Here is a 27,868-nt window from a genome sequence, read left to right as displayed (position 1 = left end):
TTCAGGCTTTCTCTGCCTCCCATTGATGTCAATGGGAGGTCAGAGACGGAAATGCCTGAAGAAAGAGCATGTCGCTTCTTTCTCTCGCGGGAAAAAAACACCTTCGCCTCCCGTTGAAATCAATAGGAGGTGATTTCGGACATTTTTTGCCGCGGTTTCCGCTGAAAAAAATGTGGCAAAAAACTCTGTGTGAACAGGGCCTTATTCTCGTGCGGATCTGCTACACGCTTGTAGCATCTGCGCCAGGAATCAAAGGGAAAGCCTCCGATTTTTGCTGTGGAAAAACACATTGAACTTTAATGGCAACGTAAGAGCGGAGCATTAGTGCTCCTTACTTCCTTACAAGCGCTTCCCCCTCCCTTCCCCCTTCACATCGTGTTGTTGCCCTAAGTTTATCGTGTAGTCAGGAAATCTCCTACCTTACAGTATAAACAACGTAGACGATAATTCACAGGGCTCCATTATGTCCTTTTAGCCTCCGTCGGGCTGGTAGACGTCGGTTTACCTTATTTTTGAAGGATGAAATGGCGTAGTAGACTTTGTTATTCCGGAGTCCCCAGGCAGCATCACGAGTGCTCTACCCGTGGACTTTATCCCTGGGAAAGCTCCTGACATCACTGTCCATATGTGTAAAGTGACATCAGAGGTCTCTAGGGCCGGAATCCCTGGCCCGAGCATTGTCGACGCTCCGGCCGTGTACTCAGGCTTTGCAAAGCTTCGGACGTCACTTTATGTATATGGACATCCCTGAGCAGAGCGCTAGTAGAAGGCTCCAGCTCTGTTCATGGGCAGTGACTTCAGGAGTTTCCCCTGGGCCATTCCCCAGGTGACGTATCCCACTGTATGTCATACAGTCGGATACGTTTTAGCTAAATAGATCAAAATCCGGAGCACTGTCGGCTCCGCGGTTTCCTTCACTGTAATTTTAAATCTACAAAGAACCTCAAAACAGGGTAAAGCGAAAAGGAGAATCCCCAATATGACTCTGAAACAACCTACAAAGCGCGAAAGCGCAAGGGACATAGCATCCCAATAGAATATGAAGATAACTACCATGAATAGTAAAAAATATACATCTTTATTATTACATAACGATACATGGTATTACAATAATAAATACAACAAGAGTAACGCATCATATATCAGGAGAAATAGCAATCAGGTACAGATGACAACATACCATGAGGGAAACAAGAGACAACCAAACTCTGAAACACGTCCCAATACTAGACACGCCATGCGCACAAGTATAATATAATGCCAATAGGGTATACAAAATATATGTATATGAGGCTACATCTATAAAAGAAATGCTGCCCGTTGCAAAATGTGCATAGCAAGTGCCCGCTACAGATCACTGGCGCAGATACAGGCAAAAGTTACAGATATATGCCAAAAAAGGTAGTGTGAAAACGGATATACCTGTGGACATGATGGCAGCACGGGACGTGAGCGCCACAATTTCCGTTGCCCACCCCCGGTAATGGAGGGGGGGCCCCAGACATCTTGGCTGTATGGGGCCCAGAAATTCCTGATGGCGGCCCTGTTTGTATAGATTGTGTTTCACTTGATTAGGAAATAACAAAGCTCACATCTCATTTCTCTTTTTAGTCCTGGTTTCCAAACAATCATTGTATTCATCGCAGCCATTTTAAGAAACTTCAAAAAAGATATTTAACAAAATATTCTGTAAGCAGTGCAAATGCTTTCTACAGAGCATGGCTTTTAAGTTTGATCGCCACTAGGGGGAGCTATGCGCATGTAAGATATGATCAGTAGAGCTCCATAAGTAAATAAATACATTAAAAATGACATGCCATTTTTCGGAATATTATTCATTCTGATGATGACGAACCATGTATTAAAGTGCTGGAATACAATATAGAGCTTTTCTATATCATTTTGAAGTTACATACTGCACATAGTTTTCTCTTTATCAGTTACTTTACAGGTCTCAAACAGCGAAACCTGCGTTATTTTGGGAAAAATGCTATATTATGCAGTCTAAAAGGATCTAGGATTACATACATATTCAATAACATCTAGCTATTAGAAGTTCAGCCTGATAAAAAAAATGTTGTTTTTTTTTTTAAAAAAACATTATTACATTGAAGAGACATTTACCTTAAAATTACTTTCTTTCATTTCCTGGAAAATTTCTATTCAGTAGTCCACAATTAGGTGAGAGCTTTATACGTATTTCTTTTCTCGTCTCTATAATTTTCAAGGTAGATTTAGGATACAGCGCAGTCCTCACGACTGAGAACTTTTATTTGTAAACCCAGCCCACAAGGGCAGACCACCCCCCACAATGACAGCCAAAGTTCCTCCATTAGCAAAGCCATCAGAGTGGCAATATTAAGGCTATGTCGACACGGTAGAATTATTCCTGCCATCAGCAGGAAGATTCCTACTCCCATTCACTTCAATCCGAATCCGCACGAAGATCAGGCAGGGCATTTCTTTTGTCTGCTAGCTGAAAAAATCAGCTAGCAGGAAAAAGAAGCATCCGCCTCCCATTGAAATGAATTGGAGGTGGAATTTTGCATAATCCGTGAATTAGCCGATTCCGCTGAAAAAAATCCTCCGTGTTAACATAGCCTAAGAGTCTAATAAGAGTAATTTCACTAAAAGTGCTAGCAGAGTCCCCTCAACTACAGTGCTTGCAAAGTACCCCAATAAACAATGCCAACAGAGGTCTCCACTATAAACAGTGCTGGAAGACTGCTCCCCCATTAATAATAGTGCCATCAGAATGCATTCCTTCACACCGCCAAATAATAAAATTATAAAATTTTGGCTGGCTGTAGTCACCACAAGGGGAAGCTCATTGCATACATTTTTATACAGCTCACATTCAAGGACATATGCAGGAAGCTCCCCCTAGTGGTGACTTTTAACAGCCTTTGTAAGAGACTTGCCTGTTCTGTTAGTAGTGTGGGAGAACTCTCCTATTTTCGAAGAGTCCTGGACAATCTGGGAGAGTAGACAAATATGCCAATATGACTGCTGTTACAGCATCCCCCTGGGATTGAGCCGCAGCTTTACTAGATTCCCCCATACTACTGGATGACCAATCAGCTCCCTGCTGTGGTTACAATGCATAATTTGACCTATCTGCTGTTCATGATTCATGTTCAGAACCACAACTTGTGGTTTTCTGATTTTAGAGGGTAATATGAAATAAAGTGTGCTACAGAAAGTCTATCTTGTAACGCCTTGTCACAGATGCCCTATAAACCCTTAAAGGAACAGTGTCATCACAAATTATTTTTTTATATGTTAAAGATGTTAGTGCTTTATTAAAAACGTTTATATTCATTTGTGTGTTTGTGTTTTACTTTTTCTTATTTTTACACTTTTTCTTCCCTATGGGGGCTGCCATTTTTTGTTCCATTTCTGTCTGTGTTGATTAACGACACATACAGACATGGAATACGGCAGCCACAGTCCAATAGGGACTGCGAACGGCTCCCGTCCCATTGACTTCAGTGTACGGCGTCTGTGTGGGAACTGCGCATGCGCCGCTCCCACACAGTCCAATTCGAAATTGGCGCCGTCCGGCGCCATTTTCCTGTGGACCGGAAGTCGCGGCCGGACAGTAATATTACTACTTCCGGTCGCGGCTTCTAGATTTGTGCACTTGGACCAGCGGCAGCAAACGGAGCGGACGGGCCGGAGGGAGCCGCGGCGGCAGGAGCAGGTAAGAGATTTCAATGTATGTTCGTGTTTGTGTGTGTTTACTACTGTATGTAAACCTACTACACTGTGTGTTAGCTCAAAAAATGGCGACACACAGTGTAGGAGGTTACACCGTTCAAACCCCTCGTTTATCCCGGCACTAGCCAGGATAAAGGAGGGGGGGATGCTGAGAGCTCACTAGAGCGAGGGCTTTTAACCCAATGTTGCAATGCTGCAATTTTGGGAATAGCTCCATCTAGTGACCAAAAATGGGTAGTATTATAAATTAGAATTAATTTATAATATTTCCTGACTCGTGAAGAAAATAAAAAAATTTTGAACAATGTTTAATCACCCACACACTAAATGTTTAATTTAAAAAAAACAAACATGTTTTTCTGGCAACACATTCCCTTTAAGGACGTGACCTATTTAGCCTTCAGGAAGCGGCTTTTCTTTTTTTTTTTTTTTTTTTACGTTTTTTTAATTCCAAGAGTTATACATTTTTTCATTGACATAGGGCTTATTTTCTGCAGGACAAGTTGTAATGGCACAATTTTTGGGTACACGTATTTTACAACTTTTATTACATTTTGGGGGAGTAGAAAAAAACAATTCTGCCATTATTTTTTGGGTTTTGTTTTTATGGGGTTCACCGTGCAGTATAAATGACATCTTAACTTTACTCTGCGGCTCAGTACAATTACGGCAATACCAAGTGTATATTATTTTTTTTTAAATGTTTTAGTACTTTTACTCAATAAGATCACTTGTATTAAAAAAATAAATTGTTTTTGTGTTGCCATATTCTGAGAGCCATAGCTTTTTTTTTTTCTGTTGATGAAGCTGTGTGAGGGCTTGTTTTTTGTGGGTGGAGTTTATGTTTTTATTGGTACCATTTTGGGGTACAGATGACTTTTTCATCGCTTTTTATTCTATTTAATTTTATTTGCGGCATTGACCATGTGGGTTAAATAGCATAATCACTTTATAGTTTAATAATAATAATAATAATAATAATAATCTTTATTTATATAGCGCCAACATATTACGCAGCACTTTACAATTTAGAGGCGACATGAAACAAACAACATTAGACATTACATAGTGACAAAGTTCATTTACAATTCAAACCTGGGGAGTGAGGACCCTGCTCGCAAGAGTTTACAATCTATGAGGACATAAGGGAGACACAAAGTGTAACAGTGTTTGTTCTGTACAATAGTCCGGCCATTTTTATACACATGCGGTGGTAACATAAAGCTGCATGAGCCGGTCACCAGCCAGTATCCGTGTATGACGGACATGAAGAGAAGGAGTGTGAGGGAATCTTATTCTGATGACTAATCTAAAAGGAGGGCCATGGAAAGGAGTCAGATTAGGGAATGTTATAGGCCTGTCTAATTAGATGTGTTATCAGGGCACGTTTAAAACTGTGGATATTGGGAATTAATCGGATTGTCTGGGGTAGCGCATTCCAGAGGACGGGTGCAGCACGAGAGAAATCTTGGAGACGGGAGTGGGAGGTTCGGATTATGAAGGATTTTAATCTAAGGTCATTGGCAGAACGTAGAGCCCGAGTAGGGTGGTAGACAGAGATGAGGGAGGAGATGTAAGGAGGTGCAGCACTGTGGAGAGCTTTGTTGGTGAGAGTAATAAGTTTGAATTTTATTCGGAAGGGGATGGGCAACCAGTGCAGTGACTGGCACAGATTAGAGGCGTTGGTGTAGTGGTTGGTCATAAAGATGAGCCTGGCTGCTGCATTGAGGATAGATTGGAGAGGGGAGAGTTTAGTGAGGGGAAGACCGACTAGTAATGAGTTACTCGTCGGTGGTCTCCGAAGTACGTCGTGACCTGGTGGAATATTTTGATAGAAATGATACTCCAGGGATGGACCCATTCTGTATATGGGAGGCTCATAAATGCGTGGTGCACGGTTCCCTTATACTACTGGGAGCCAAACTCAAAAAGGAGCGAACGGCACATCTCAGAGATCTACTGTTACGCATACACCGACTAGAACAGTCCCATAAAGTTTCACAGGACCGGTTATTAGGGGCAGAATTGGGGTAATTGAGGGAGCAGGTGCGCTCACTCTGTCTGGCCAAGGCGAAGGCCACCCTAGTCAAATGTAGAAGACATTTTTATGAATTCAGTAATAAACCCAGTAGGACCTTGGCCCGCGCCCTCCGGAAAACCAGATCGCGTACATACGTCCCACACATCATAGGTACTCATAACAAACTACTGCAACTTCCACATGACATCTCTGAGACCTTCCGTGCCTATTACCACTCTCTTTACAATCTCCCAAAGGCACCCTCCTCACAGGACGGCGGCAGCCACCTAGAGAGGATCGAGGAGTACCTTCGATCCTCTGGGATGAAATCCATCCCACTTGATGATCTTGCGGCCATAGAGGCCCCCATCACCCCAGAAGAGTGGTCATGGGCACTGAAGGACTCCCCTACGGGGAAGGCCCCAGGACCGGATGGCCTGTCTCTGCCGTACTATAAAACTTATTCAGAAGTGCTCGCACCCCACTTCATCTGGGCTTTTAATTCACTCACCGAAGGGGGTTCCATTCCCAGGGACACGCTGAGGGCTCACATTACGGTCATACCCAAGGAAGGGAAGGACCCATCCCTATGCCAGAGTTACCGTCCTATTTCTCTGCTGGACGTAGATTTGAAACTCTTTGCAAAGATTCTGGCATATCGGTTGTCTCCGCTCCTTCAAAACGTGATACATACTGACCAAGTGGGTTTTATGCCCTTACGGGAAGCGAGGGATAACACCACACGGGCAATTAATTTAATGTACCAGGCGGCGGTCACGTCGCTCCCCACTAGTTTTTTGTCAACGGACGCAGAAAAGGCCTTCGACAGGGTCAGTTGGGACTTTATGTTGGCCACCCTACGACATATAGGAATAGTGACTCATATAATGTCATGGATCTCTGGTCTCTACTCCTCCCCGTCAGCACAGGTCAAGGTCAATGGGCACCTCTCATCCTCCTTTACGATTACTAACGGCACACGCCAAGGCTGCCCTCTATCGCCGCTGATCTTTATTTTATGCCTGGAGCCCTTGCTGTGTCATATCCGCTCCAACCCGGACATTACAGGCGTGTACTTGGGAGGCAGATCACATAGGGTTGCTGCTTACGCGGATGACCTGCTGTTCTTCCTCACAGCCCCTAGAATTTCCTTGCCTAACCTGATGGCGGAGCTGGGTAGATACTCGAGATTATCCAACTTCAAAATAAACTACCAGAAGTCAGAGGCCCTTAATATCTCGTTACCACAGACTTTGGTCGCTGAACTGTCGGAGTCCTTTTCCTTCAAGTGGGCAAGAGATTCGCTTAAATACCTGGGAGTCCGACTTCCCGGGGATCTTTCTCGCCTTTATGCGGTGAACTTCCCTTTGCTTCTTCAACGTATAAAGGCAGACCTGGACTCTTGGACGTCGGGCACTTTTACTTGGTTCGGTAGGTGTGCGATTTTTAAAATGAACATCTTGCCACGGATTCTGTATCTCCTACAGGCCCTACCGATCCATATCCCACGCCCGTTCTTTCAGTCCCTGCTGTCCCTGGTGCACAAATTCATATGGGCAGGGAAACCAGCACGTATCGCCCGATCTTTGCTCTTTCGTGTAAAGGGGGAGGGGGGCATTGGTCTTCCGGACTTTGTCTCCTATCACCACGCCTCCCACTTGACACGAATCTTAGACTGGTTCCGGCACGGTGGGACGAAAGAATGGGTGTCTATGGAACAGGCGTTTATGTCTATCCCATTGCAGGCTCCGCCGTGGTTGGGCAGACATGTTCCCAGGGTCGCGCGGTTACACCCGACAATCGGCCCCACTCTGGCAGTCGCAGCGCGGGTGTTTACTCGGGCAGAGATCTCGCCGTCCCCCTCCCCGCTATTCCCAATCTTGGGCAACCCTGCCTTTCCACCGGGACTGGATAGCGGTCCATTCCAAGTATGGCTGCGGGCGGGTAAGGGGCAGGCCCGACAATTTCAGCAGGAGGGGAGGTGGATGAAGAGCGATCAAATTCAAGCCCTGTCGAACCCTGTCCCTTTCTCGACATGGCAGGTTACTCAGTTGCGACATTTCCTAGCGTCCTTAGAACATCCTGGAGAGCAATTGCGAGACTGCTCCGCGTTTGAACTCCTGTGCACAGGCACAGGCACAATCCGACATGCTTTATCCAGAATCTATGCGTTCTTGATCTCCCCCACCAAGCTGCCGCCACCTCCGTACTTGCTCAGCTGGGAGAGGGATCTGGGTGAAACATTTACACCTGAACAACAAGACCGTATGTTTACCATGACACATAAGTCCTCCATGGCCAGTAGATTCCAAGAGGCAGGGTTTAAGATATTGTCCCGTTGGTACAGGGTGCCTTCCAGATTGCATGCTATGATCCCGGCGGCCTCGCCATTATGCTGGAGATGTGGGGACCATGTGGGTACAATCCTGCATATTTTCTGGGACTGCTCACTCCTGACTGGGTTCTGGTCCGAGGTGTGGCGCATTTCCTCAAAGTTTACGGATTACCTTCTACCGAAATCCCCGGGCCTCTTCCTGCTTCATCTGTGTGAGGTCCCACGGCCTGTGTATAGACGTTCGGTAGTTAGACACCTGGTAAATGCGGCTAGGGCATGTGTTCCTGCACTGTGGAGACAGTCCTGTCCGCCGACGGTGGGCATGTGGTTCAGCAAGATCCAGGAAATCATGAGAATAGAGGACCTCACGGCATCAATGAAGGGGACTCATGCCTCCTTCCTAAAAACATGGCGTGAATGGATTCGTTTCCAAACGACCGAGGAATATAAAATCATCATGGCCTCGTGAATTCCTGTCTAGACCCGGAATGTCAGGTCAGCTCCCCCCCTCCCCCCTTTTCCCTTCATGCTTACTCACTCCCCATTTTCTATTCTTTCTTTCCTTACTTATTGGCCTCTTCTTTCTGTCTCTGTTGCTCTCTTTAATGCTCTTATGCACATTTAGGACATACCATGCACGGCTGCGGGTTCAGGGTGCATACCGGAGTTTTCTTACATAAGTATTTTCAGCGACATGGTACTCTCAGGTGAACTCATGTGTTGATGTGAGGCTGATAACTGACCTGTGATCTGTTGCATGATTTCAATGCCATTTTTGCAATATGTTGTGTATATTATTTGTACGATTTGTGATATAAAATAACAAAATGACAAATAAAAGAATTAAAAAATATATATAAAAAAAATAATAAAAAGTAATGAGTTACAGCAGTCAAGACGAGAGTGAATCAGAGCAACAATGAGAGTTTTGGCGGTTTCCTCCGTAAGAAAAGAGCGGATTCTGGAGATGTTTTTGAGGTGAAAATGACAGGAGCGTGAAAGTGATTGTATGTGAGGAGTAAAGGAAAGATCTGAGTCAAAAATAACCCCGAGACAGCGGGCGTGCTGCTTAGGAGTGATGGTAGTGCCACACACAGAGATGGAGACATCAGGTTTAGGGAGGTTAGTAGATGGTGGGAACACAAGGAGCTCAGTTTTAGAAAGATTCAGTTTCAGATAGAGAGAGGACATGATGTTAGAGACAGCGGACAGACAATCACTGGTGTTCTGTATTAGAGCAGGGGTGATGTCACGGGAAGAAGTATATAATTGGGTGTCATCAGCGTAGAGATGGTACTGGAAGCCAAATCTGCTGATGGTTTGTCCAATAGGAGCTGTGTAGAGAGAAAAGAGCAGCGGACCTAGGACTAATCCCTGAGGAACCCCGATAGCAAGGGGAAGAGGAGACGTAGAACCAGCAAATGACACACCGAACGAGCGGTCAGATGCTTTTAAACATTTTATTTCACTTTTTTTTATATTTATTTTCTTTTGTCCCAATAGAGGACGAGACTATGCCTTTGCTTGATTCATGATATAATACACTGCAATAAATAAAGTGTACGTGAAAATTGTGGCTTTATTTTTACCAGCTTCATTCTTTGCTGTGATGTCAGTGAATGTGATTCTCCACACTATGAAAAAAAACAACTAAGGCCTCATGCACACGACCGTAAAAACTCCCGTTATTACGGGTCGTAATCACGACCCGTAATAACGGGCTCATAGACTTCTATTGGCGACGGGTGCCTTCCCGTTTTCTCACGGGAAGGTGCCCGTTCCGTTAAAAAAGATAGAACATGTCCTATTTCTGGCCGTAATAACGGCACGGACAGTCCATAGAAGTCTATGGAGCTCTCGTAATAACGGGTGGCTACATGTGTGCACCCGTCATTACGGCAGCGTTGCTAAGCGACGTCAGTAAATAGTCACTGTCCAGGGAGCTGAAAGAGTTAACTGATCGGCAGTAACTCTTTCAGCACCCTGGACAGTGACTACCGATCAGTATAAACCTGTAAAAAATAAAAATAAAAGACGTTCATACTTACCGGCAACTTCCTGCTTCCTCCAGTCCGGTCTCCCGCGCGTTGCCTTGGTGACGCGTCCCTCTCGACATCCGGCCCGACGTCCTGGATGACGTTTCAGGCCATGTGATAGCTGCAGCCAATCACAGGTCAATCACAGGCTGCAGCGGTCACATGGACTGCCGCGTCATCCAGGGATGTCGGGCTGGATGTGAAGAGAGGGACGCGTCACCAAGACAACGGCCGGGTAAGTATGCATTTCTTTAACTTTTATTACAGAAAAGGCTGTCCCTTCTCTTTATCCTGCACTGATAGAGAGAAGGGGCTGCCGATTAGTGCAGTGCTATTTTGCCGCCAAAAACGTGCTCGTAAATACGGGTGGAATACGTGTGACACCGGACCCATATTTACGAGCACGGGTTCGTAAATACTGGTGCAAAACGGGTGGAATACGTGTGACACCGGACCCGTATTTACGCCAGTATTTACGGGTGGGAAAAAATACGGTCGTGTGCATGAGGCCTTACCCTATGTTTTGTCCTTGTTTAGCATTGTCACAGTGATAATGTGTAGACCCATATCACATCCACCTCAATGTCTACATCCTAACTAGCTGGAGTAGTGGCTGTTATGTGTGTACGTGTATGTACATCATACCTCACAACTTTCAAGTATTACAAAGAGGGACAGCCAATTTTTTTCCTTTAAGCTACGCCTACAATACTGCCCAATCCCCACCCATACACATCTGTTTCAGCCCACACAGTATCATGCTCCCATAGTGCCTCCCACACAGTATAATGCCATATAGCTGCCCCCACACAGTATAATGCCCTCTAGCTGCCACCATACTGTATAATGCCCCCATAGCTGCCACCATACAGTATAATGCCCCCATAGATGCCCCCATACAGTATAATGCCCACACAGATGCCCCCTTACAGTATATTTCCCCATACAGTACAATGCCCACACAGATGCCACCATACAGTATAATGCCCCCAAAGCTGCCTACATACAGCATAATGCCCCCATACAGTATAAAGCCCCCATAGCTGCCCTTATACAGTATAATGCCCATAGCTGCCCCATACAGTATAATGTTCCCACAACTGCCCCATATAGTATAATGCCCCCACAGCTTCCTCATATAGTATAATGCCCCCACAGTTTCCCCCATATAGTATAATGCCGCCATACAATATAATGTCCCCTTAGCTGCCACCATACAGTATAATGCCCCTTTAGCTGCCACCATACAGTATAATGCCCCACAGCTGCCCCATATAGTATAATGCCCCCATAGCTGCCACCATACAGTATAATGCCCCCATAGCTGCCACCATACAGTATAATGCCCCCTTGGCTGCAGCCATCAGCACCCTGCAGAGCATTGCTGACGCTCTGGCCAGGGTTTCCGCTCCAGGGGGTGCCCCTGATGTCACTGTCCATGTCACTGCATCCTCAGGACGCAGATACAGTTGAACCCAATGCTGAAGCCATCAGCTTCCTGCAGAGCGTTGCTGACGCTCTGCTCAGGGTTTCCGCTCCAGGAGGAGCCCCTGACGTCACTGTCCATATATGGCTTGCCCTGAGGACGCAGATATAGTTGACAGCGGGATATAGCCCCAGCCGCCCGGGACAGCAGGACACCGCCCGGAATCCGGGACGGTTGGGAGGTATGTGTACATTGATCTTGATGGAGATTATAATGTCTCTATGACAAGACTAAACAAGGCCAGAGCACAGAATATAACATTAATAACATAGATATTACTGTATTAAACCCATACATTGGCCAGCATTTTTTAACAAATATTATATTGACATGCCCTCTTATACTGCAAAATATCTGTGCCTGGCTACACTTGTATATAACTTTCTTCTTTTCACTATATTTCTTCTTAGTTATTGTTCCCGTGTTGATCTACAGTAAATTCTGCAGCGGTATTCATTAAGCAGATAATATACTGGTTTGATGTAAGTTCAAAACTGTTTTAGACTCGATTCACACACAGCTATTACATGCGTTTTTGGTGGCATATTTCCTGTCTATTTTTTTTTGCATGTTTTTTCCCCCCATAAAACGGTGTCACTTTGAAGTCTATTGTAAAATATGAGAAAGCCTACTCACACAGTGTTTTGGTTTGTAGCGTTTTTTTAACGTTTTTAGGGTTTGTGTAGTTTCTTTTAAAAATGCAGCATGCTTTAGACAAGCTGTTTATTCTGGCGTTTTTCCTTATAGGACTTCAAAAATGCCAGGAAAATGCATGTGCAAAATTACACTAAATAAAAACACCAAAAAAAATGTAAATACGATGGCTTTTTTACATGCGTTTTTTCATGCAGTTTGAAACGCCAAACAAAGCCCTGTGTGAGGGAGGCCTAAAACATCAACTTATATCTCTGACATCACAGCAGCTACTGGAGTTCATTAATATTTTAATACTTCTTAGGTTTTCAGGAGAGCTCATGGATAAAATTACAAAGTGACAATGAGTAAAATGACCCAATCGCTCCACCAAGCCCCATCCTCTTACCTGGAGAGGAATATAAGCAGGAGCATTGCAGCAGGTAAGAGACTCCCGAATTTCTTTTTTTTTCTCTTTTTTCTTTTTTGTTTTAATAAAATTCAAAGACCAGGCGTGAGTGATATGAATGTATGACACACTCCTTTTTTTTGTCATGCATTTTTCTGCCGTTTTTAAATTTCATTTAATAGCCTGATGGCCCAAAGATAAAACATCAGGTTATTAAAAAGAGTTAAATAACTTCTTATGGAGTTTTGTTTACTTTGATGTCATTGTCATATCAAGGACAGACATCTTTTCCATCATCACTGGTTTCCACATCATTTAGACACCTCCTCTCATCTTAATTTGATAATATTACTCCTGCTGTTTTGGATTTGCAACCTCTGCTCAGATAAATGTCACTGACTTGCATATAGTCTAGATATCTGTCATGAAGACAAGCAGAATGTTTTATGCAGGAAGGTTCTTGAGATATAACGGTGCATTATATCCCAATTTGAACATATATGTTATATGGAGTCCTGTAGGTTAAATACTTCTAGCTATTTTCTGTGCATCTATATACAGTACTATAGAGTCTTTATTTTACAACTGCATACATGGTTGTTTGTGTGGGGGGTTTAATCCAATTTCGTTGCCAGTAGGATTGATGTCAGATTTGCATGCAGACTCCCCAGCCATTAGACTGATTTCCACTTTCCGTTGTTTAATGGACATAGTTGTACCATGAAAACTGCCATTTATCCCCTTAAGCTACATTCACACGAGCGTGTCTGATTTGCGTGTGCAAAAAACGGACCGTATTTCCTACATTACATGTCCATGTGCCATCAGTGTGCGTTGCGTATGGCATCAGTGTGCTTTGCGTGTGGCATCCATTTTTCACCTCCGTGGTTACCCTCTGAAAGCACGGATGTCGTCCATAGGCTGTCCCTGGTTTTCACGCACTCATAGACTTCAATGGGTGTCAACATCTGCACCAATATAGGACATGCAGTGAGTTTCGTGCAACGGACACTCGCTGCGTGAAAACTCACGCATGTCTGAATAGCCCCTTTGAAATGCACGGGTCCGTGTGCTCTCAGTTATTTCAGCAGACAGCACATGGACAAGGAACATGCTCATATGAATGAGCCCTTAGAATGTGCAAAATTTCTGAAACAAAGAAATACTTCTGTTAAGGCCTCATGCACACGAACATATTTTTTTTCCTCTCGTAAATACTGGCGTAAATACGGGTCCTTTGTCACACGTATTCCACCAGTATTTATGGACCCGTGCCTGTAAATACGGGTCCGGTGTCACCAGTATTCCACCCGTATTTACGGACCCGTTTCCTCTGCACTAAACGGCAGCCCCTTTTCTCTATCAGTGCTGGAAAGAGAGAAGGGGCAGCCCTTTCGGGCAGAGTTTCCGCAGAGATTGAAAGTAAAAGAAGTTCATACGTACCGTTGTCTTGGTGACGCGTCCCTCTTTTGACATCCAGTCTGACCTCCCTGGATGACGCGGCAGTCCATGTGACCGCTGCAGCCTGTGAATGGCCTGTGATTGGCTGAAGCGGTTACATGGGATGAAACGTCATCCCGGGAGTCCAGACTGGAGGAAGAAGCAGGTAAGTTAACTTTTAATACTATTAACTCCAGCAGTAGTCACTGTCCCAGGTGCTGAGAGAGTTACTGCCGATCAGTTAACTATTTCAGCACCCTGGACAGTGACTATCCCCTGACGTTGAAAGCAACGCTCCCATAATTACGGGTGCACACACGTAGCCACCTGTAATTACAGGAGCCCCATAGACTTCTATGGGCCTGCCCGTGCCGTTATTACGGCCTGAAATAGGACATGTTCCATATTTTTCAACAGCACGGGCACCTTCCCGTAAGCATACGGGAAGGTACCCGCGGCCAATATGAGTCTATGGGCCCGTAATTACGGGCCGTAATTACGGCTCATAATTACGGGCGTTTTTAAGTTCGTGTGCATGAGGCCTTACATAGTGTCATTTATAATATACACTCCACAACATTGAAAATGCAACACCGAAGGGTAAGCCGTAAGGTTATGCAAATCGAGGGAGTAGCAGGTGTCGCTAAGATCTGCAAATGATCAAATTTTCAAGCACCTAGCTCCAATCTGTGGCATGTGGAAGGAGCATAAAAGCCAGATTGAAAGCAAAGTTTTTTAGCCACATGAAACCTCAAAAATCGAATCCAGCAGTGTGGGATGATTGTGCGATGCCCCCTGCTGGTCAATGTGCCAGTTATTGCCACTTATCACAAACTGAGAGGGACAAAATCGTTGAACTGAGAGACCTTCGTTTATCAGTCCGGCAGATCGCTACGCGCCTAGGCCGAGATTTCATTACTGTTCAACATTGCGTGTCCCAGAGGTTGGGAGAATAACAACGAACGGGAATGATAGCAAGAGGTGCGTGAAGGCAAACCTCTGCACGGACAGATCATCTAATAAGAAGAATGGCCTGTAGTGATCCACTCTGTACTGCAAGTGAAATTGAACGTCACATCCCAAGCCTAGGGCCACAACCAGTGTCGACACAAACCATCAGAAGGTGTTTGCATGATATTGGGCTACATGCCAGACGTCCTGCTGTAGATGTTCTATTGTCCACACGCCACTGCTCTCAAAGGCTATCATGGTGCACAGCAAGACTGCAATGGAGGCTGGAATGGAGGTCTATCCTCTTCAGCAAGTCTCGCTTTTGTTTCAGATGCAATGATAGCCGGAGATTGGTCTGGAGACCACTTGGACAACGCCATGAAGAGGCCTTCACAGGGGAACGTCACACCGGGATTATGGTGTGGGTGGCATAATGTAGGGTAGCCGTACCCCTCTAGTCTTCATTTCAGGTACACTAACAGCTCAGCGTTACATTGATTTGGTCGTGGAACCAGTGGTACAGTCATTTCTCCAAAGTGTCCCATAAGCCGTTTTTAACAGGACAGTGCCAGGCTGCATGTTGCTTGTGCTACAGACTTGTCTCCCATGGAGCACATCTGGGATGTCACTGGTCGGCAATTGTTAAGGGAGCTGCCAACAGCCAATCTTGAGGATTTGCCAAAGTGCATTCAGCGTGGCATAAAATTCCTCAGATAACCATTTCAACATCTGATTTGCGGGAGTGCCGAGAGTTGTAACCCTACCGATCTAATATTGAAGGCCTATCCTAAGGCTAGGCCATCAAATTTAAAAACCTGCATAACCCCTCTACTCCTTTCCTGCCCTCTTAGGCGCAGTTCACACAAAGTCTTTGGCGCTGATTTTGACGCAGAAACCGGAAAAAAGCGGAATAGGCGGCCGAAAACGCCTCTTATTAATTTAAATGGAAGGCAAAGACATTTTTTTTCCGGGCAGCTTTTATCCGCTTGAGGGTAAAAAAAGCGGCATTTCCTTTCTTGCCGCGGTTCTGCCTCTTACCACCCATTGAAATCAATCGGAGGCAGAAAAAAACTTTTTTTGTGGCGATTTTTACCCGCGTTCATCAATCTGATTTTTTCTGCCTGCAAAATACTCTCTGTGAACTAGGCCTTAAACTGCATATTTAGTAGCTGCCTCTACTTGCTAATAACTGACTGGCCAGTTAAGTGACCTCACATACACTCAACATGATTCATGATTGCTCAAAAAAAATTGTGAGGAAGTCCACAGACCCCACCGCAAAGACTTTTTCTGAAGCTTCCAAACATGTTTCTAACACAATGGGACACTTAAAATAGTAAGATGCATCACTTAAAGGGGTTGTCTAGTTTTTATTTATTTATTTGTAGAATAGGAAATTATACAGTTTTCTAATATACATGTATTGGAAATTCTGCTCATATACCGTTCTTTTAGTGTATGAGGCCCCTGTCACAGTAGAATGGTACAGCCCACAGATTAGTACTGTGTTATGCACTGAATACGACCAAACATGATGTCAGTCATGTGACCGACACACACACACACACACACACACACACACACGACCCCTAGCATTCAGTTAGCAACAGGGTTACATGACATACATATGTTGGGGCCACATCGAGGACACATGTATGGGCTAAGTGAATAGGAGTAATAGTGGAATAATAATGAACACTGTCTCTAGATGATTTATAAAATAACTGCCTGTCTCTAGGTGATGTTGTCATGTTGTTAATAAAGTTAAATTAAATGAAACAACACAACACAACACAACACAACACACATAGGAGACAGGGAGAAGAATGTAAGAGCTGCTCCTCAAAGACACTGACAGTAATCGGTCAATAGGGACAGTGGCTTTTAAGTGGTTTGACAAAGGGAGCAAGCTCCCCCTGTCACCCATCAGCAGCCTGTGAACGCGATTGAGGGTTGCCAATGTGTTGCCATGGCAGCCACAGACCTAACAAAGGCCCCTAGGCCTGCTCTGGATGTATGCCTATTAGACCGTGCTAGAGGAACTGTCTCATAGGCTGCCTCTCAGTTTTACACTGACAGGCAGTAGTGCTTTGGTATACAAGTATACCAAAGCATTATATAGGCGATCAGAGGAACGCTTTGCGAAAGTCTCCTAGTGGGACTTAAAAAATAACTTAGGAATGTAAAATAAGGTTTATTTAAAAGAAAGAAAAAATACTCAGCAAATAATAAGGAAAATAAAACAATTTTTTCTATAAAATTGGTTTTATTTTGAAAAAGCGTGTACAACAAAATACACATTTAGGCCTTTACACGAGCGTGTGCCATCAGCTCCGTGTGTCATCAGCCATCATTATGACACTCCATTTGGATGTTTGTAAACAGAAAAGCACGTGGTGCTTTTCTGTTTACATTCAGAGTTTGACAGCTGTTGCGTGAATCACGCAGTTCACACGGAAGTACTTCCGTGCGGCATGCGTGGTTTTCAATGGGAGCGTGATGCGCGAACAGCGCACAAAGATAGGACATATCGTGAGTTTTTTTCAGCGGACTCACGCTCAGCAAAACTCACGGACTGCATGCCCCCATAGACTAATATAGGTGCGTACGACACGCGTGAAAAGCACGCGCGTCACACGCACGTATATCACGTTCGTGTAAATCGAGGCCTTATGGTAACCCTGCAATCATAATGACCCAAGCAATGATGTCAACAGTATTTGAACCAAGTGGAATGGCATACAACAAAAACTCAAAAAAAATCGGCAAAATTGATTTCCATTTCATTTCCCCTCCAAAATATATAATAAAAGTTAATCACTAAGTCCCATGAATGTCAAAATGGTACAAATAAGAAGTACATCTCGTCTCGCAAAAATCCTACATTGACGGAAAATTTTAAAAGTTATGGCTCTTGGAATGTGGTGATACAAAAGCAAGTTATTTAAAAAGAAGTGTTTTTATTGTGCAAAAATAGTAAATAAAAAAAAACTATACATATTTAGTATCTCCGTAATTGTACCAACCCTGTTTACACCGGGAGATATGCTGCCGAAAACAATAATATTTATTGTTGCATAAACTATACAATCAGTCGATATTCGGCTGATCGTTGCCCTGTTTACACAGGGCAATGATCGGGAACGAGCGTTCATATGTGTAAAAGGTCCTTAACGAGACAGCTCATTGATCGGCACTCATTTGCTCCTTTCACAAGTAGCAATGTTTGGTTATGTATGGGCATGAGCGTTTGTTACTATGATCGTTCATCCCCATACATTTCTATCATGTGGGAAGCACAGATGTGCGGCTGACAACGATATTATTTATTGCTGCATAAATGAGCAGATCAGCCGATAAACAAGTTTTTGCTCATTCATCGGGTGATTGTTGCCCTGGGCCACACAGGGCAATGATCGTGAACAAGCGTTCTGTGAAGGCTCGTTTACCCGATAATTGGCCCGTGTACAAGGTCCTTAAGTCTCAGACCCTGTTTAAATCTGGCAGATCAGAGTTGTAAGTATTGCAAAAAGCTATGGGTGGGAGAATTGATGCTATTCAAAAGCTGCTGAAAGAACTTTAACCAGTTCAGGACCGGGCTATTTTGCGCCTTCAGGACCAGACATCGTTTAGCCCTTTTTAGCACGCGTTAGTTAAATGGCTATAACTTTTTTATTTGTTGGGCTAACGACGTGATTTTTGCGACGTTTTTTCCGTAGACAATGCAGGTTTCATTTTTTATCGTTTTTATACACACCTTTTTTGCTATTTTAGAATTTTTGTTCATAAAGTTTGAAAATAATAGTAAAAAAATAAGCTTTTTTACGTTTCAGCCATTTTTTTTTTTTTGGTAATAACATAGTTTTACCCTAAAATAGACCTTTTATTTGTGATTGTCATTGTCTACCGTAAATTTTAATATATTACATGTCTATATTAGAGTAATTGGGTCAGCTAGCGTTACAACAATGTTTGGCGGGGGGGAACTGTTTTTTTGGGGGTGGGTATTTTATGTGTATTTATTATTTAAATATTTTTTGCACTTTACTTTATTATTTTTTTATTACTATAGTCTGTCCCTCAAAGGTCAAAAAAGACTTTTGGGGAACTTTATATATTTTTTTTCTTTCTTTTACACCATGTTTTTCCACTGTAACTGGAGCTGCACAGCAGCCCCAGTTACAGGGGAAATCAGCCCTCTCATAGTGACGATTGTCACTAATAGGGCTGTGCTGGGTCTTGTGCTGGGTCTGGGTCAGCAGCAGTCTGTAAGTAACGGCACCCGGCGATCATGTGACCAGTCCGCTGCCTCTATTCCTATACACAGCGTTCATTGATCGCTGTGTAAAAAGACATCGGAGAAGACAGAAGCAGCTAAAGCTGCTTCTATCCTCTCCTCAGGGTCCCCGGCAGTCACTGACAGCCGGAGACCCGACATTCAGCTGCCTGATCGCTCGGGCAGCAAGTTAAAACCCGAGCCGTAAAAAGTCTATGGCTCGGGTTTTAACCCCTTCCCTCTTTGGCCACTTTTGACCTTCCTGACAGAGCCTCATTTTTCAAATCTGACATGTTTCACTTTATGTGGTAATAACTCCGGAATGCTTTTACCTATCCAAGCGATTCTGAGATTGTTTTCTCGTGACACATTGGACTTTATGTTACTGCCAAAATTTGCCCGATACATTCAGTATTTATTGTAAAAAACACCAAAATTTAGCGAAAAATTTCAAAAATTTAGCATTTTTCTCAATTTAAATGCATCTGCTTGTAAGACAGGCAGTTATACCACAAAAAAATGTTGCTAACTAACATCCCCCATATGTCTACTTTAGATTGGCATCGTTTTTTGATCATCATTTTATTTTTCTAGGACGTTACAAGGCTTAGAACTTTAGCAGCAATTTCTCACATTTTCAAGAAAATTTCAAAATGTTATTTTTACACGGGCCAGTTCAGTTGTGAAGTGGCTTTGAGGGCCTTATATATTAGAAACCCCCAATAAGTCACCCCATTTTAAAAACTGCACCCCTCAAAGTATTCAAAACAGCATTTAGAAAGTTTCTTAAACCTTTAGACATTGCGCAGGAATTAAGGCAAAGTAGAGGTGAAATTTACAAAGTTCATTATTTTTTTCCAGAAATTCATTTTGAATCCATTTTTTTTGTACCACAGAAGGTTTTACCCAAGAAATGCAACTCAATATTTATTGCCCAGGTTCTGCAGTTTTAGGAAATATCCCACATGTGGCCGTAGCGTGCTACTGGACTGAAGCACCGGCCTCAGAAGCAAAGGAGCACCTAGTGGATTTTGGGCCTCCTTTTTATTAGAATATATTTTAGGCACCATGTCAGCTTTGAACAGGTCTAGTGGAACTAAAACAGTGGAAACCGCCCAAAAGTGACCCCATTTGGGAAACTACACCCCTCGAGGAATTTATCTAGGGGTGTAGCAAGCATTTTGACCGGCCAGTTATTTTGCAAAAATTTTTGGAACTAGGCCATGAAAATGAAAATCTACATTTTTTCAAATAAAATGTAGGTTTAGCTAATTTTTTTTCATTTCCAAAAGAACTAAAGTAGAAAAAGCACCACAGCATTTGTAGAGCAATTTCTCCCGAGTAAAACAATACCCCACATGTGGTAATAAACGGTTGTTTGGACACACGGCAGGGCTTAGAATGTAAAGTGCGCCATTTGGCTCTTGGAGCTCAAATTTAGCAGAAATGGTTTGCGGAGGCCATGTCGCATTTGCAAAGCCCCTGAGGTGACAAAACAGTGGAAACCCCCAACAAGTGACCCCATTTTGGAAACTATACCCTTTGAGGAAATTATCTAGGGTATAGTGAGCATTTTGACACCACAGGTTTTTTGCAGAAATTTTTGCAAGTAGGCTGTGAAAATGAAAATCTACATTTTTTCAAATAAAATGTAGGTTTAGCTAATTTTTTTTCATTTCCACAAGGACTAAAGGAAAAAAAGCACCATAAAATTTGTAAATACATTTCTCCCGAGTAAAACAATACCCCACATGTGGTAATAAACAGCTGTTTGGACACACGGCGAGGCTGAGAAGGGAAAGTGCGCCATTTGGCTTTTGGAACTCAAATTTAGCAGGAATGGGCACAGGAACAAGGTAGCACAGGATACAGGATACAGGTAGCAGGAACGGGAACACTGGGAACTGGAAAACACTAAGGGACCATTTGCAAAGACTAACATGGATAAACACAACAACGCTCAGGCAATTCCGTGGGCGAGTATGCCATTCACTTCCGCACCCTGGCGGGAGAGTTGTTATGGAACAACGAGGCCTTGGTGTCTACATTCTGGCAGGGACTGTGACTATGGCAGTGACTGTGATTAAGGACGAGCTTGCCGCCCGAGATCTGCCATCCACCCTGGATGACCTCATTCTTCTGGCCGCCAGGATTGACATAAGGATCCGAGAAGGGTCCCAAGAGGCTCCTCGGGAGGGAGGACTCCCTAGTTCGGCTCTTACATTTCAGCAACCCCTGCTGCCCTCATCAGTTGTTCCATCAGAGGAGTCTTTGAGAATGGACCATCTAAAACTGTTTATCCAGGAGAAACAACACAGACGCACTTCGGGACTTTGTCTGTATTGTGGCCTCGGAGGCCATCTTGTGCATCTGTGCCCCCAAAAGCCCCAGAGCCTAGGATTGGTTGGAGAGACAACTCTGGGTGAAGAAAGACTTTCTTCCAAATTGTCCATCCCCGTGACCATAGTGTCCGGAAAAAAGATGCACCGGGTCTCTGCATATCTGGACTCTGGATTCGCAGCTAACTTCATTCAGAGAGACCTGGTGGATCTTCTCCAGTTGACCACCCTGAAAGGCCTTTGATCATTGCCCGATTGTAGCTGTGACCAAACCACTGAAGCTCCAAGTGGGAGCCCTTCATTCCGAGCTCATCTCGTTTCTTCACCTGCCCAAGGCCGTTAACCCTGTGCTGCTGGGCCTGCCCTGGCTCTGACTACATGCCCCAGTTCTGGACTGGAATTCTGGAGAGGTTCTCCAATGGGGTCCAAAGTGCCTCAACCGTTGCCTGGGGAAGATCTATCAGGCCCAGCCTCCCCAGTCTAAGTCATTGGCAGGATTGCCTGCTCACTATTCACAGTTTGCGGATGTCTTCAGCAAGAGGAAGGCGGAGACCCTGCCCCCACACCAGGTGTATGACTGCCCTATTGAACAGGTTCCTGACGTATCCCTTCCCCGTAGAAGGGTATAAGCGCTCTCCTTGCCAGAGACTCAGTCTGTGTCCGCCTATATTAAGGAGAATTTGGAGAGGGGTTTCCTATGAAAATCCTCCTCCCCGGCTGGGGGGCAGGTTCTTCTTTGTTAAAAAGAAGTACGGATCTATTCGACCCTGCATCGACTACCGGGGCCTCAACCAGATCACGGTCAAAAATAGACATCACTGATTTCAGAACTTTTTGACCGCATACTAGGAGCCAAGATTTTTTCTAAGCTAGACTTATCTTCAGATGGCCCAACGGCTGAACCCCCGTCAAGCCAGGTGGTCGCTGTTCTTTGCCCGGTTCCAGATGGAGGTCCACTACCTCCAGCATGGCGAGCTATGCTGTTTCCGTAGCTACCGAGTTCCGGAAACAGCGTAGCTCGCCATGCTACACTGTTTCGGTAACTCCCATTTTCTTCTATGGGAGTTACGAAAACAGCGTAGCTCAGCAAGCACTCGGCTGTTTCCGTATTTCCCGACCACCTAAGCAGGAAGTGGCCGGGAGGAAGCGGAGCAGACTAAGCTAGAATGGGGTTTAGGGGGCTCTGTTATAGAGATAGGTGCGGGTCCCAAAGGTGGGACCCGCATCTAACGGACTTTTATGGCATATCCTGTGGACATGCCATAATTGTTCAAGATGGGAAAACCCCTTTAAGTACAAGTGTACACTACCGTTCAAAAGTTTAGGGTCACTTAGAAATTTCCTTATTTTTGAAAGAAAAGCACAGTTTTTTTCAATGAAGATAACATTAAATTAATCAGAAATACACTCTATACATTGTTAATGTGCTAAATGACTATTCTAGCTGCAAACGTCTGGTTTTTAATGCAATATCTACATAGGTGTATAGAGGCCCATTTCCAGCAACCATCACTTCAGTGTTCTAATGGTACATTGTGTTTGCTAACTGTGTTAGAAGGCTAATGGATGATTAGAAAACACTTGAAAACCCTTGTGCAATTATGTTAGCACCGCTGTAAACAGTTTTGCTGTTTAGAGGAGCTATAAAACTGACCTTCCTTTGAGCTAGTTGAGAATCTGAAGCATTAAATTTGTGGGTTCGATAAAACTCTCAAAATGGCTAGAAAAAGAGAGATTTCATGTGAAACTCGACAGTCTATTCTTGTTCTTAGAAATGAAGGCTATTCCATGCGAGAAATTGCCAAGAAACTGAAGATTTCCTACAATGGTATGTACTACTCCCTTCAGAGGACAGCACAAACAGGCTCTAACCAGAGTAGAAAGAGAAGTGGGAGGCCCCGCTGCACAACTGAGAAACAAGACAAGTACATTAGAGTCTCTAGTTTGAGAAATAGACGCCTCACAGGTCCTCAACTGGCAGCTTCATTAAATAGTACCCGCAAAACGCCAGTGTCAACGTCTACAGTGAAGAGGCGACTCCGGGATGCTGGCCTTCAGGCCGGGGCGTAACTAGGAAAGACTGGGCCCCATAGCAAACTTTTTACTGGGGCCCCCCTCCCCTGGGTGTCACACAACCCCCCTTGTAGATAGTGCCTTTTTTACAGCCCCCCCTGTAGATAACGCCATACATCCCCCCTGTAGATAACGCCATACAGAACCCCCTGTAGATAACGCCATACAGCCCCCTGTAGATAACGCCATACAGCCCCCCTGTAGATAACGCCATACAGCCCCCTGTAGATAACGCCATACGGCCCCCCTGTAGATAACGCCATACAGCCCCCCTGTAGATAACGCCATACAGCCCCCTGTAGATAACGCCATACAGCCCCCCTGTAGATAACGCCAATACAGCCCCCCTGTAGATAACACCCTACAGCCCCCCTGTAGATAGTGCCTTTTTTACAGCCCCCCTGTAGATAACGCCATACAGCCTCCCCTGTAGGTAACGCTATACAGCCCCCTGTAGATAATGCCATACAGCCCCCCCTGTAGGTAACGCTATACAGCCCCCTGTAGGTAACGCTATACAGCCCCCCTGTAGGTAACGCCATACAGGTTTACATCACCGCTGTGACATTTCATTCATCCGGACAACTAAATGATGGGAATCCAGTAGCAAACAATGTAACCCTCTAACTGCTGAATGCATTGTGGTGTGATACATTGTTACTTATTGCTCGACTTGTTACTTCTGAGGTGCAGTCCTAAATATCCGCTCCCATTTGTCGTGGCCAACACCAAATAATTATTTTAAAAAACTGGTCTGGTGGTTCTTCCCCCTGCCCCTCCAATAAATCAGCAATTCAAAATAATAACACACACACTCATAGCTTCAGTGCACCTATGACAACACTTCCTGTCCTGTGCATTGACAGTTCAGCCTCATCATAGGGACATTGCATGGATCCAAATCTACATTAGTCCTCTAACTATGGATCCTGGTGTCCGTATTTGGGTCCGTAACTACGGGGGACCGAAAGTCCCCCAAGTTCTCCACCTCTGACTTCCGGCGTCTGCGCAGCTCAATAAAAATGAAAGGAGCGCTGGTCACGCATGCGCACAAGCGCGACCGGCGCTCCATTCATTTTTACGAAGCTGCCGACACAGACCCCGGAAGTCCGAGGTTTCTCATGGAGAACTTCAGGGGACTTTCGGTCCCCCGTTCTCCTTATCGCTGCCAGCGATCACACATGTATCCCCTATCCTGTGGATAGGGGATACATGTCTTTTGTTTAATGGCAGAGCGGGGAGATACCTCCCTTCTCTGCTGTAGTGTTCAGTGGCGTCGCGCTGTAGTAGCCATAGCGGCTGCTAGCGGAGCCTCCGGCCATGGTGGGGGCCCGTGCCGGCGGGCGACACGGGCCCCCTCATGCCGCGGGGCATCAGGGCAGAGTGGCAAAGAAAAAGCCATATTTGAGACTGGCTAATAAAAGGAAAAGATTAATATGGGCAAAAGCACACAGACATTGGACAGAGGAAGATTGGAAAAAAGTGTTATGGAGAGACGAATCGAAGTTTGAGGTGTTTGGATCACACAGAAGAACAGTTGTGAGATGCAGAACAACTGAAAAGATGCTGGAAGAGTGCCTGACGCCATCTGTCAAGCATGGTGGAGGTAATGTGATGGCCTGGGGTTGCTTTGGTGCTGGTAAAGTGGGAGATTTGTACAAGGTAAAAGGTATTTTGAATAAGGAAGGCTATCACTCCATTTTGCAACGCCATGCCATACCCTGTGGACAGCACTTGATTGGAGCCAATTTCATCCTACAACAGGACAATGACCCAAAGCACACCTCCAAATTATGCAAGAACTATTTAGGGAAGAAGCAGGCAGCTGGTATTCTATCTGTAATGGAGTGGCCAGCGCAGCCACCAGATCTCAACCCCATAGAGCTGTTGTGGGAGCAGCTTGACCGTATGGTACGCAAGAAGTGCCCATCAAGCCAATCCAACTTGTGGGAGGGCCTTCTGGAAGCATGGGGTGAAATTTCTCCCGATTACCTCGGCAAATTAACAGCTAGAATGCCAAAGGTCTGCAATGCTGTAATTGCTGCAAATGGAGCATTCTTTGACGAAAGCAAAGTTTGAAGGAGAAAATTATTATTTCAAATAAAAATCATTATTTCTAACCTTGTCAATGTCTTGACTATATTTTCTAGTCATTTTGCAACTCATTTGATAAATATAAGTGTGAGTTTTCATGGAAAACACAAAATTGTCTGGGTGACCCCAAACTTTTGAACGGTAGTGTATATCCATTGATAAAATTATTCCACAGGGTGTGGTAGGCATTTAGATCTTTGGATGTTGTAATTTTTCCCTATTTCGAGGAATCCTTAACGTCTCGAATTTTATAAACTTGGCGGGTTTTCTGTCCTGGGAAAGGGTAGGATTAACTTCTATCTTACAATTATATGACAAAAAACTGTTAGGAACAGTTAGAAGAAATTCCTAGAAGAAATTCCTAGAAGATATACCTGTAGATATGCCATAAATGTCCAAGATGGGTAAATCCCTTTAATACCCAAATATCAAAAGCCTGAAGAAGTAGCCTATTTACACCCAGGGTCTGCAAAACAAATTGATTGCTATAACAGGTGTTTGGCGATATCCACCCCTAAATTGATTTATCTGGGCCACCACAAAATACAGCAAAGGGGATGGAATTGCCCAGCCTTCCTGATCTTACTGTTCTGTACATTTTCTCAATTTATCCTGGCACTTTTTTTTCCCCCATTTTAAATCTCGAAATAGTCGCTTAAAGGACTTAAATATAAGTGTGAATTTTCATGGAAAACACAAAATTGTCTGGGTGACCCCAAACTTTTGAACGGTAGTGTATATCCATTGATAAAATTATTCCACAGGGTGTGGTAGGCATTTAGATCTTTGGATGTTGTAATTTTTCCCTATTTCGAGGAATCCTTAACGTCTCGAATTTTATAAAATTTGGCGGGTTTTCTGTCCTGGGAAAGGGTAGGATTAACTTCTATCTTACAATTATATGACAAGAAACTGAGGTGTTTAATAACAGCCTTATTAAACATAGCAGGAGAGTTCGGAAAAATATATAGCATTTGAGGAAGCCACATCATATTCAATAGTGTTAATCGATCAGCCATATTGAAATGAATCTTTTGCCATATCTTCATTTTCTCCTGGAATTTTTTCATTAAGGGGAAAAGATTTACATTTTAAGATTCATTGATGTTCTTCTAAATATATATATCCCTAAATAGTTAAAGCTACATTCACATATTAAAAAAAAACACTATTAGGCCAAGGGGAGTAACACAATTTTTTCACCGTAATTTATTCATTTAAATCACTGCTCACTGTGGGCTAAAGAGTCCAGCGGGCGGTCTCCCTCAGTGATTGGCAGCTATTTCTGAATGCACACTAATACAGGGAAGGCTGTCAATCAATGGTTGAGACCGCCTACTGGACTCTACAGCCCACAGTGAGCAGAGATTTAAATCAATAAATAACAGGTTATATAAAATATTTACCCACAAAATATATATCAATCTGCTCAGCTCCTCCAGCTCTACCATTTAAAGGGAACCTGTCACCAGCTTTTTAAATATCAAGCCAGCAATACCTGGTGAAAGGGGGTGAAAAATCATTGTTATCTAACCTATAAATATGTTCTAAGTAAGCTCTGTACCTTTAGTATTCAGTTTTTCAGTGGTCCCGTGCCGTGTGCAAATGAGCAGAAAGGAGTCAAATCTTCGTTCGAAAAGAGTCAGATTTTCACTCTTCCAGCTTCTCAGAGTTGACTCCGCCTCCTTCTTTTTGATTGACAGCCCCTCTCACTGCACCGCAAACGAAATCCCGTGCTTGCGCATTGAGACACCAAAGCTGCTGTTCTCACATTCTTTTACTGCGCATGCTCGGCGTTCAGTGTGACATCATCAACGTCAGTTCGTCTTCGAATCCAGCCCCCGTTTCCTGACAGCAGAGTGAACGAAGCAATGCAGAGGTAAGCGTTTGTTGCTGTGCTGTATTGCTCTCCACCACACTTCTCGTCGGCAACAGTCATGCTACAGCTGGGTAGTGTAGCATGCATGCGCAATGTTTTGAACAAGATTTAGCCAGACATGGCCGGACAGGTGGCGGCGGGGTTAAGAAGCTACGTCACAGAGTGAAAAATAATTAC

At 44.2% G+C, this 27,868-nt stretch overlaps 1 protein-coding gene across 2 annotated transcripts in view; it reads left to right on the top strand.

The window, feature by feature from the left end:
* The window catches only part of DNAJC5B (DnaJ heat shock protein family (Hsp40) member C5 beta), a 111,307-nt gene that overhangs the window by 3,302 nt on the left and 80,137 nt on the right, over nucleotides 1-27,868 (top strand). Inside the window, exons 2-3 of one of the 2 annotated variants that reach the window (XM_075828306.1) lie at nucleotides 12,008-12,079; nucleotides 12,556-12,673. The gene's annotated coding sequence lies outside the window, so the exon portion shown is untranslated. The remainder of the gene's footprint in view (nucleotides 1-12,007; nucleotides 12,080-12,555; nucleotides 12,674-27,868) is intronic. The other variant, XM_075828308.1, reaches the window with a different exon arrangement.

Source organism: Rhinoderma darwinii, chromosome 5 (genome assembly GCF_050947455.1).
Source record: "Rhinoderma darwinii isolate aRhiDar2 chromosome 5, aRhiDar2.hap1, whole genome shotgun sequence".
Taxonomy (NCBI): domain Eukaryota; kingdom Metazoa; phylum Chordata; class Amphibia; order Anura; family Rhinodermatidae; genus Rhinoderma; species Rhinoderma darwinii.
This window is presented reverse-complemented; position numbering and strand designations above follow the sequence as displayed.